At 36.6% G+C, this 8,951-nt stretch overlaps 1 pseudogene; it reads right to left on the reverse strand.

Moving 5' to 3' along the window:
• Nucleotides 1-1,827, reverse strand: part of LOC102811235 — a 2,476-nt pseudogene extending 649 nt beyond the window's left edge.
• Nucleotides 1,828-8,951: the final 7,124 nt, after the last annotated feature.

Raw genomic sequence — 8,951 nt, forward strand, 5'->3', positions numbered from 1 at the left:
AAAAAAAAAAAAAAAAAAAAAAACAAAGACCTAAACTGAGTAAATCCAAGTCAAATTGAAAGGTGTTTTGAGTGTGTAGTTGGAAAGTCTTCAGATATAAACGCATTTAAAAGCTGAGGTGAAGGTAATTGTCTCAACAGCAACAGGAGACCAACCCCATCCAAGCAAAAATCTCTTTAGCTTATTTTTGAAAGTAAATTTCCAGGCATTTCTTCCTAATAAATCTTAGTCTGAAAACTCCACAACAACCTGGTCAACATCACAGCAACATGCTAAGACTCCATTGACAGACAAATGATGACTGCTTTTGAGATGAATTGGCCTGGAATCAGTCCCAGGTTCCCTGAATTCAGTAGCAGAAATTCTACTACTGAATCACCTATGTTCCATAGATGATATTTGTTGTTGTTATGTGCCAAAATTCTGACTCATAATGATGCTGTAAAGGGTTTCCAAAGAGCAACTGGTAGTTACCTTTCAGCATATGGTTATCAGCCCAGTGCTTATCCTACAGCACCACACGAGGACTACAGAGATGTTTATTAATACATAATTTACTTCAGAATCCTGGTATGGCATTGTAGGATAAGCACTGGACTGATAACCAAATGGTCAGAAGTTTAAAATTACCAGACACTCCTCAGAAACCCTATACATTTACTATGAGTTGAAACTGACTTAAAACACTTATCAAACAAAACAAATAATTGACTCTGTGCTAAAAAAATATTTTAAATTAATGCAAACCTTAATTAACTTGATAAATAACCAAACCTGTGCAAGTTCAATCAAGGTGGGGAAACCTAAAGTTCCTGGGGTCATGCAAGATTCTGTCTAAAACCCATCTCTCTAACCTCAGTACAGGCTCCATTCTACGTTATAGGTCTACTAGAATTCCTCATGCATTCAAACCCCAAACTCTGGTCACTTAAAAAAAATCTTACAAACATACTCCTTATTCAAGATATAACTTTCTGATTAAACAATGCACAAAGAAGTCTTGCTTTGTTTATGAACTTTCTAGAATTTGTACTTAAAAAGAAGTCAGATTTTTCTAATGCATTTATAAATGTAAAATTAAATGATCATATTGAGCATGATTATTTAAGCTTCATACATTCTTCCAAGCATGTTGAAATATTTCTCTCCAATATGCTAATAAACCTTAAAATTTTCTGCTATATATGAGTACAAGCATACTGCCAGTTTAGAACCCTTTGATGAAATGCCAGTTGAAGTCTACATCAGGTTTGTAGGTAGCATTTATATTTCATACTTTATGAAACATAAAGTAATGCCTTTCCATATTAAATGACATGCATACTTTGTTATTTTGCAAAACCAGTATCTTTAAAGTGTTTGCATTCTATGTGGTCAACAATGATTTCTGAAGGTGATCCAGGCATGTGTCTAATGCAGAACTGATCTCGTTATAGGTGTGAGATTATCTTTCTTTAAAATCCAAATCCTAGCATTATATCACCAACAAAGCTTTCATTTCACATGTGGCCTTTAAATGCATAACACAATAGAAGGGCAATTAAAGATAGTCATAGTCTATTATCATTGTCATTGGTTCTGCTAATGAGTCTGTGACTTGTTTCAGAATCAAAATACTACTCCTGAAAAAGCTTATCAACTTAAGTAAGTGGGTCTTTATCATTTTGCCCTTAAATAGCTAGTGTTCTGTGCCTTTGAGTTTGGGGAGCAGTGCTAAAAGAAACGCTTTATAAAAGAGCTATTACTCTTGTGCAGTCTAGGATTTGACAGCTCATGAGGTTACACAGACCATTGCATTACCAACATCATTTCCAATTCCTTAGGCATCTCCTCTGACACCGCCAGAGAAATACCTCAGCTGTTTTTGCTTTGTTTTGGCTTGGTTTAGTTCGTTCGTTTGTTTGTTTCACCAACCTGTATTACATTATTGAACCAAAAGGATTCATTTTTTTTTATGGAAATTTGAAACCTAAATGTCTATTTTTATATCATAGATGATCATGCCACATTAATATTTTAGGTGGCAAAATAATAATGCAAATAAAAAAACAGTATGTTATTGCAAAGGAATACATTGATTAGATTTTTATGCTGAGATAAATTGAAGGATATAGATTGTATATTTAAAATATAAAAAGTTTTAAAAATTTATATTTAGAAATGCATAATCATGTAAGGAATTGTATTAAACTATTCATTGTAATTTGAAATAAAAAACAACAACAACACAAAAAAAAATCTAGGGATATATTGCTGTGCAGTGAATTACTTCATTTGACTCTTCTACTCATTGTAACTCCCACCATTTTTTTTTTCCCCCTAATGGCTGTAGATAAAAAATGATAAAACATAGGTTAATATGATACAATTGTGAATTATAGTTAACATGCTCATTGTGATTGTGAAACATTGAAACTGTAAAGTGTGTATTAAAGGAACCATCTCAGAATCTGAAAGGGGATTCCCACTCCTATCAGTGCAGAAAAGCTAGGATAGGTGTGCATCCTTTGGACTCTGAGAATCATTGCATATTGAATTTCCAGGATCCAGGGACAGAAATTTGTGACAACTGATGAGTAGAAGAGTTGTGGTAGAGAAGCAGTAGCAGAGAATTAAGAGCAAGAGTACCAGAAAAAACAGTGGACCTCTCAAAACACAGGCAAGAAAGCCGAATGCCTTTACTCAGGAGGCTCACTTATGAAATTGGGTTCTTCTAGGGACTTAATTGGAGAGCTAATTTTCTAACCCATGGAGCTAGAGCTAAGTGTCTTAAAACTGAGGCTTATAGAGAAGTGGAGTGGCCTTTGGACATTTATTATCGTTATTGATGTTCTTGTTGTTAAGTGCCATCGAGACTTATTAGAGTTTCCAGTATAGTGCTTTTTTGAGGAGTGGCTGGAGGGTTTGAACTGCCGGCCATTTGGTTAGCAGTCTAGTGCTTATCCTAAAGAGTGCCACAGCACTCTTTAGCATTATTGTTGCATTATTAGCATTATTGTTGTTGTCAAGGAATCCATTAGCATTATTGTTGTTGTCAAGTGTAGTGGAGTTGGTTCTGATTCATAGCAACCCTGTAAAGGGTTCCTAAGGAGCAGCTGGTGGCTTTAAACAGTCAACCTTGTGGTTAGCAGTACAGTGCTTATCCAACAGTGCAGCATTATTGTTATCATTGTTGTTAAGTGCTGTCAAGAATCATAGCAACTCTGTATAGGGATTCCAAGGATCAACTGCTGAGTTTAAACTGCTGATGTTTCTGTTCAAACTGGTCCTAAAATTGCTTTGTAATATTGCCAGAGAAGGGCAGAGACCAGACCAAAAGGTCAAGGGCCATAAAGCATCCCCCTCCTAGCATGGCAAAAATAGTCTGTTCTTACTGGAATAACTGTGTTACAAACATTTCCGACCAGAAATTGTAACCTGATAATCTTTAATAAATCTGATAACTATGATTTGTGTCTGAGTTCTGTGTGCTCTTGCCACCAATAATTAAAAGTGAGTCTGCTGTAGAAGAAATTATTGGTGCCAATTTTTGCAGAAATGAACTAAGAAAGATTATTAAATGGTCATTGTATAATAGGACAAAGAGTATTACAAGTATGTTGTTGTTAAATGTCATGGAGTCAAGTCTGACTATAGCAACCCTGTGTAGGGTGTCTGAGGAGCAGCTAGTACAATTGAACCACAGACCTTATAATTCATAGCCCAGTGCTTATCCACAGAGCAACACCAGGAGTCTTACGATAAATACCATTACCTGGTAATATATTTCTGTTTTACTAATTATATATATATTTTTGGAATCCTGGTGTGGTGCTATAAGAAAAATACTGGATTACTAAACCACAAGCCAGTGTTTCAACCACACCAGCCTCACCTCAGGAGCCATATACAGAGTTGCAATAAGTCAAAAATGACTGAACAGCACACAGCAGCCAATCACCATATTTATTTGTTTATTTATTTATTTATAATATGCTGGACTGTATGAACCACAAGGTCTGTGGTTCAAGCTCACCAGTCACTCCTTGGAAACCCTAAACAGGGTTACTATGCATCAAAAGAAACTCGATGGCATACAACAATAATATACACATCTTTTTATTGTATAAAAAAGTTATTTGCAATAAATAGTTCATTCATCTTGCAATTTTCTATCATGAGACCTTCAGCATCGTTTCCATCACCAAGGCCATATTTTCCAACTATTGATCCTTCCTCTTTGTTTCCAAACTTCATGTTCCAATCACCAGTGATAATTAATACATCTTGATTATTGTATACTTAACCAATTTCATTCTGAAGAAGTTGGTAGAATTATTCAATTACATCATCACTGGCTTTAGTGGTTGGTCTCTAAATTTGAATAATGGTGGTATTAACTGCTCTTCCATGTAGGCATATGGATATTATCTTATCTCAGACAGCATTGTATATAAAGACAGACTTTGAAATGGTCTTTTTGATGATGAACGCAAGGCTACTCCTCTTTAATTTGTAATTTACAGCATAGTAATTCATGTGATTGTCCTACTCAAAATGGCCACTACCAGGCCATTTCAACTCATTATTGCCTAGGATGTCAAAGTGTATGCATTCCATTCACTTTTGACAATTTCTAATATTCCTATGACTTTACACATGGACATCATCAGATGGAATACACAGAAATCAATTTGTCTACATTTGTGGACGAGACCTTGGAAAAGCTCCATATCATCAACCAAAACAAAACCATGGAAAAGACCATCAATTGCTAATATACAAGTTCAGGCTGAATTTGAAGATTATTAAAACAAGTCCACAACAGCCAAAAGATGACTTTGAACATATCCCAATGAATTTAGAGAACATCTGAAGAACATATTTGATGCATTAGATACTAAAAACTAAAGGCCAGAAAAGTTGTAGGATGATGGCATGAACATCATACAGGAAAAAAATAAAAGATAATTAAGAAGATGAGAAAGAAGGAAAATACCAAAATGGATGTCAAAAGAGACTCTTAAACTTGCACTACAGTACAGAGATGCATAAGCAAATGGAGGAAATGAGGAAATAAAAGAGCTGATTACAAAATTTCAAAGGGCAGCTTGAGAAGACAAAGTGAAGTGTGCAAAGAACTAGAGTTAGAAAAGCAAAAGGGAAAAACACACTCAGTGTTTCTCCATCTTCAGCTTTCAATATTGAAGGATATTGAAGTCCTGGTGTGACACTGTAGGGTAAGCACTCAACCACAAGTTTGGTTTGAACTGCAAGGTTGATGAATCAGACTCATCTGATGCTCATTAGAAACTGTAGAGAGTGTTACTTTGAGTGAAAACTGACTCAACAGCACTTACCAACAATAGCAACAACATGAGCAAACTACGGAATGATGCATAAAGCATCAAAGAAAGATGAAAGGGATACACATATTCAGAGTACCAAAAAGAAATGCTTGATGTTTAACCATTTCATGAGGTAGCATATGATCAAGAGTCAATGATACTAAAGGAAGAACTCCAAGGTACATTGAAGGCATTGTCAAAACACGAGAGTTCAGGAAGTGATGGAATATAAGTTGAAATATTTCAACCAACTAATGCAGCACCGCAGGCACTCACACATCTATGCCAGAAATTGGGAAGATATCTATCTGGCCACTGAAATACTCAAACATAACAAAGGTGTACATAGCTTGTCATGATCCACACAATTGAAGGCCTCTGGGTAGTCAATAAAGCACAGGTAGTCATCTTTCTGGTATTCTCTGCTTTCAGCCAAGATCCATCTGACTTCTTGTTCCACTTCTTCTGAATCTGGCTTGAACCTTGGAAGTTGTCTGTTAATAAATATATGGTTGCTGCCATTTTTATATTACCTTTAGTAAAACTTTACTTGCATGGGATATCAATGATTTTGTCTGATAATTTTCACATTCCGTTATGTCACCTCTCTTTGGAATGGGCACAAATACAGATCTCTTTGAGACAGTTGTCTTCCAAATTTCTTGGAAAAGAAAGTGAGTGCCTCCAGTGCCACATCATTTTGTTGAAAGATTTCAATTTGTATTATATAAATTCCTAGTGCCTTGTTCTTTGCCAATGCTCTCAATGCACTTTGGACTTCTTGATCAGGATCACTGGCTCTTGGTCATATGCTACTTCTTGAAATAGTTGAATATCCACCTTTTTTTTTGTTGGTACAGTGACTCTGTGTGGTGCTGTCAAGTTGGTACAGACTCATAGCGACCCTATGTACAACAGAACAAAACACTGCCTGGTGATGAGCCAAGCTCACAATCGTTGCTACATTTAAGCCCACTGCTGTTGCCACTAGCCAATCCATCTCTTTGGGTAGCCAATCCATCTTCTTTTGATGCTTTCTCCAATTTACCAAGCATGTTGTCCTTCTCCAGGAACTGGTTACTCCTGATAATATGTATGAAGTAAGAGAGAAGAAATCTGGCCATCCTAGCTCCCAAGGAGCATTCTGGTTATACTTCTTCCAAAGCAGATTTGTTTGTTCTTTTGGCAGTCCATGGTACTTTTAATATTCTCCTCCAACACCATAAAAAGAAACAGAATATTTTTACATATTCATTATAACTTCATCTATCATGTATAATCAGGTTGCATTTCTAATGCACTGAAACTGATCATATCAGGGTATATGTTAATCAGTGTCCCATACAAGGTGAAAACTTACACAAGACAAATTTTGTAGTAGCCAAATGACTTTTTGTGTTTTTCTATTCTTAATGTTCTCTCTCTGTCCTCTGTCAAACATCTTTTACTGATAAATGTTTACGGTATTGGGAATGTACTTATGAGAACCACCTGAGAAGATAACGTGAATGTAGAATTCCACTGATTGTAATCACTGCCTACCCAAATCTCCAGTGTTTCTGTAAGGCTAAATGTTGTTTGGAGATCTGGTGTAGTCAGTAGTTCAAGCTCACCAGTTGCTTTGTGGAAATCCTATGCAGGGTCACTACAGGTTGGAACCGACTCATTGGCACATAACAACAACAACAAAACAAACGTTGTTTGGCCTTACATGTCATGTGCTTTGTGATGGTGAACGTCATTATTCAGAAAGAATGTTCTAGACTGTATCAACTTATTAAAATACAAAAGTACTTGTTGTTGTTGTTAGGTGCCATTGAGTCGGCACCTACTCATAGCGACCTTATGTATAGCAGAACGAAATAATATCTGATCCTGGGCCAACCTCACTACTGTTGCCACAATTGACTCCATCGATGCTGCCACCTGGCCAAAACATCTCGTTGGGGGTCTTCCACTTTTTCTTTGACCCTACATCTTCTCAAACATGATATCCCTCTCCAGCAACTGTTCCCTCCTGAAAATATGTCCAAAGTATGAGAGGCAAAGTTTGGCTATCTTGGCTTCTAAGGAGCACTCTGGCTGCACTTCTTCCAAAATGGATCTCTTGGGGGTTTTTTTTTTGGTGGCCCATGGCACGTTTAGTATTCTCCTCCAACATGATAAATCAAAGGCATCAATTTTTCTATCGTCTTCCTTATTCACTCTCCAGCTTTCACATGCATATGAGGTTATTGAAAATACCATAGCTTGGGTTAGGTGAACCTTAGTCCTCAAGCTGACATCTTTGCTCTTCAACACTTTAAAAAGGTCTTGTTCAGCACATTTGCCTAATGCAATGCGTTGTCTGATCTCTTTACTGCTGCTTCTGTGAGTGTTGATAGTTGATCCAAGAATAATGAAGTCTTTGACACTTTCAATCTATTACCTGTTGATAAGAATGTTGTTTATTGGTCCAGTGGTGAGGATTTTTGTTTTCTTTACATTGAGATATAATCCATATCGAAGGCTCTTTGATCTTCATAAGTAAATGTTTCAAGTCCTCTTCACTTTCAGCCAGCAAGGTTGTATCATATCCATACCGCAGGTTGTAAATGAGTCTTCCTCCAATCCTGATGCCACGCTTTTCTTCATAGAACTCAGCTTCTCATATTATTTGCTCAGCATATAGGTAGAATAAGTATGGTGAAAGAATGCAACCTGTCGCACACCTTTCTTAATTTTAAAACGTTCAGTGTTCCCATGTTCTGTTTGAACAACTACTTCTTGGTCCAGGTACAGATTCCTCATGAGTACAATTAAGTGTTCCGGAATACTCATACTTCGCAATGTTGTCCATAGCTTGTCATGATCCACACAATTGAAAGCCTAAGAGTAGTCAATAAAGCACAGGTAAACATCTTTCTGATATTCTCTGTTTTCAACCAAGATCCATCGAACAACAGCAATGCTATCTCTCTTCTAAATCTGGCTTGAACCTCTGGAAGTTCTCTGTCAATGTATGATTGTAGCAGTTTCTGTATTACCTTTAGCAAAACTTTACTCACTTGAGATATCAAAGAGATTGTCTGATGATTTCCACATTCCATTGGGTCACCTCTCTTTGGAATGGACATAAATATGTATCTCTTCCATTTACTTGGCCAGATATTGTCTTCCAAATTTCTTGGCAGAGATGAGTGAGTGTCTCCTATGCCACCTCACTTTCTTGAAGGATTTCAATTTTTATTCCATCAATTCCTGGTGTCTTATTTTTTGCCAATTCCTTCAATGCACCTTGGACTTCCTCCCTAAGTACCATTGGCTCTTGATCATATGCTACCTCTTGAAACGGTTGAACATTAACCATTTCCTTTTGATACAGTGACTTTGTGTATTCCTTCTGTCTTTCTGCATCTTTCAATAATTTGCCCAGAGAATCTTTCAATAATGAAAGTCGAGGCTTGAGTTTTTTCTTCAGTTCCCCCAGCTTGAGAAATGCTGAGCATGTTCTTCCTTTTTGGTTTTCTGATTCCAGATCTTTGCACATTTTATTATAAAATTTGGCTTTATCTTCTGTAGCTGGTTTTTGAATTTTTCTGTTCAACTCTTGGACCTCCTCATTTCTTCCATTTGCTTTAGCAT

This window comes from Chrysochloris asiatica, unplaced genomic scaffold (genome assembly GCF_000296735.1).
Source record: "Chrysochloris asiatica unplaced genomic scaffold, ChrAsi1.0 scaffold00068, whole genome shotgun sequence".
NCBI lineage: Eukaryota > Metazoa > Chordata > Mammalia > Afrosoricida > Chrysochloridae > Chrysochloris > Chrysochloris asiatica.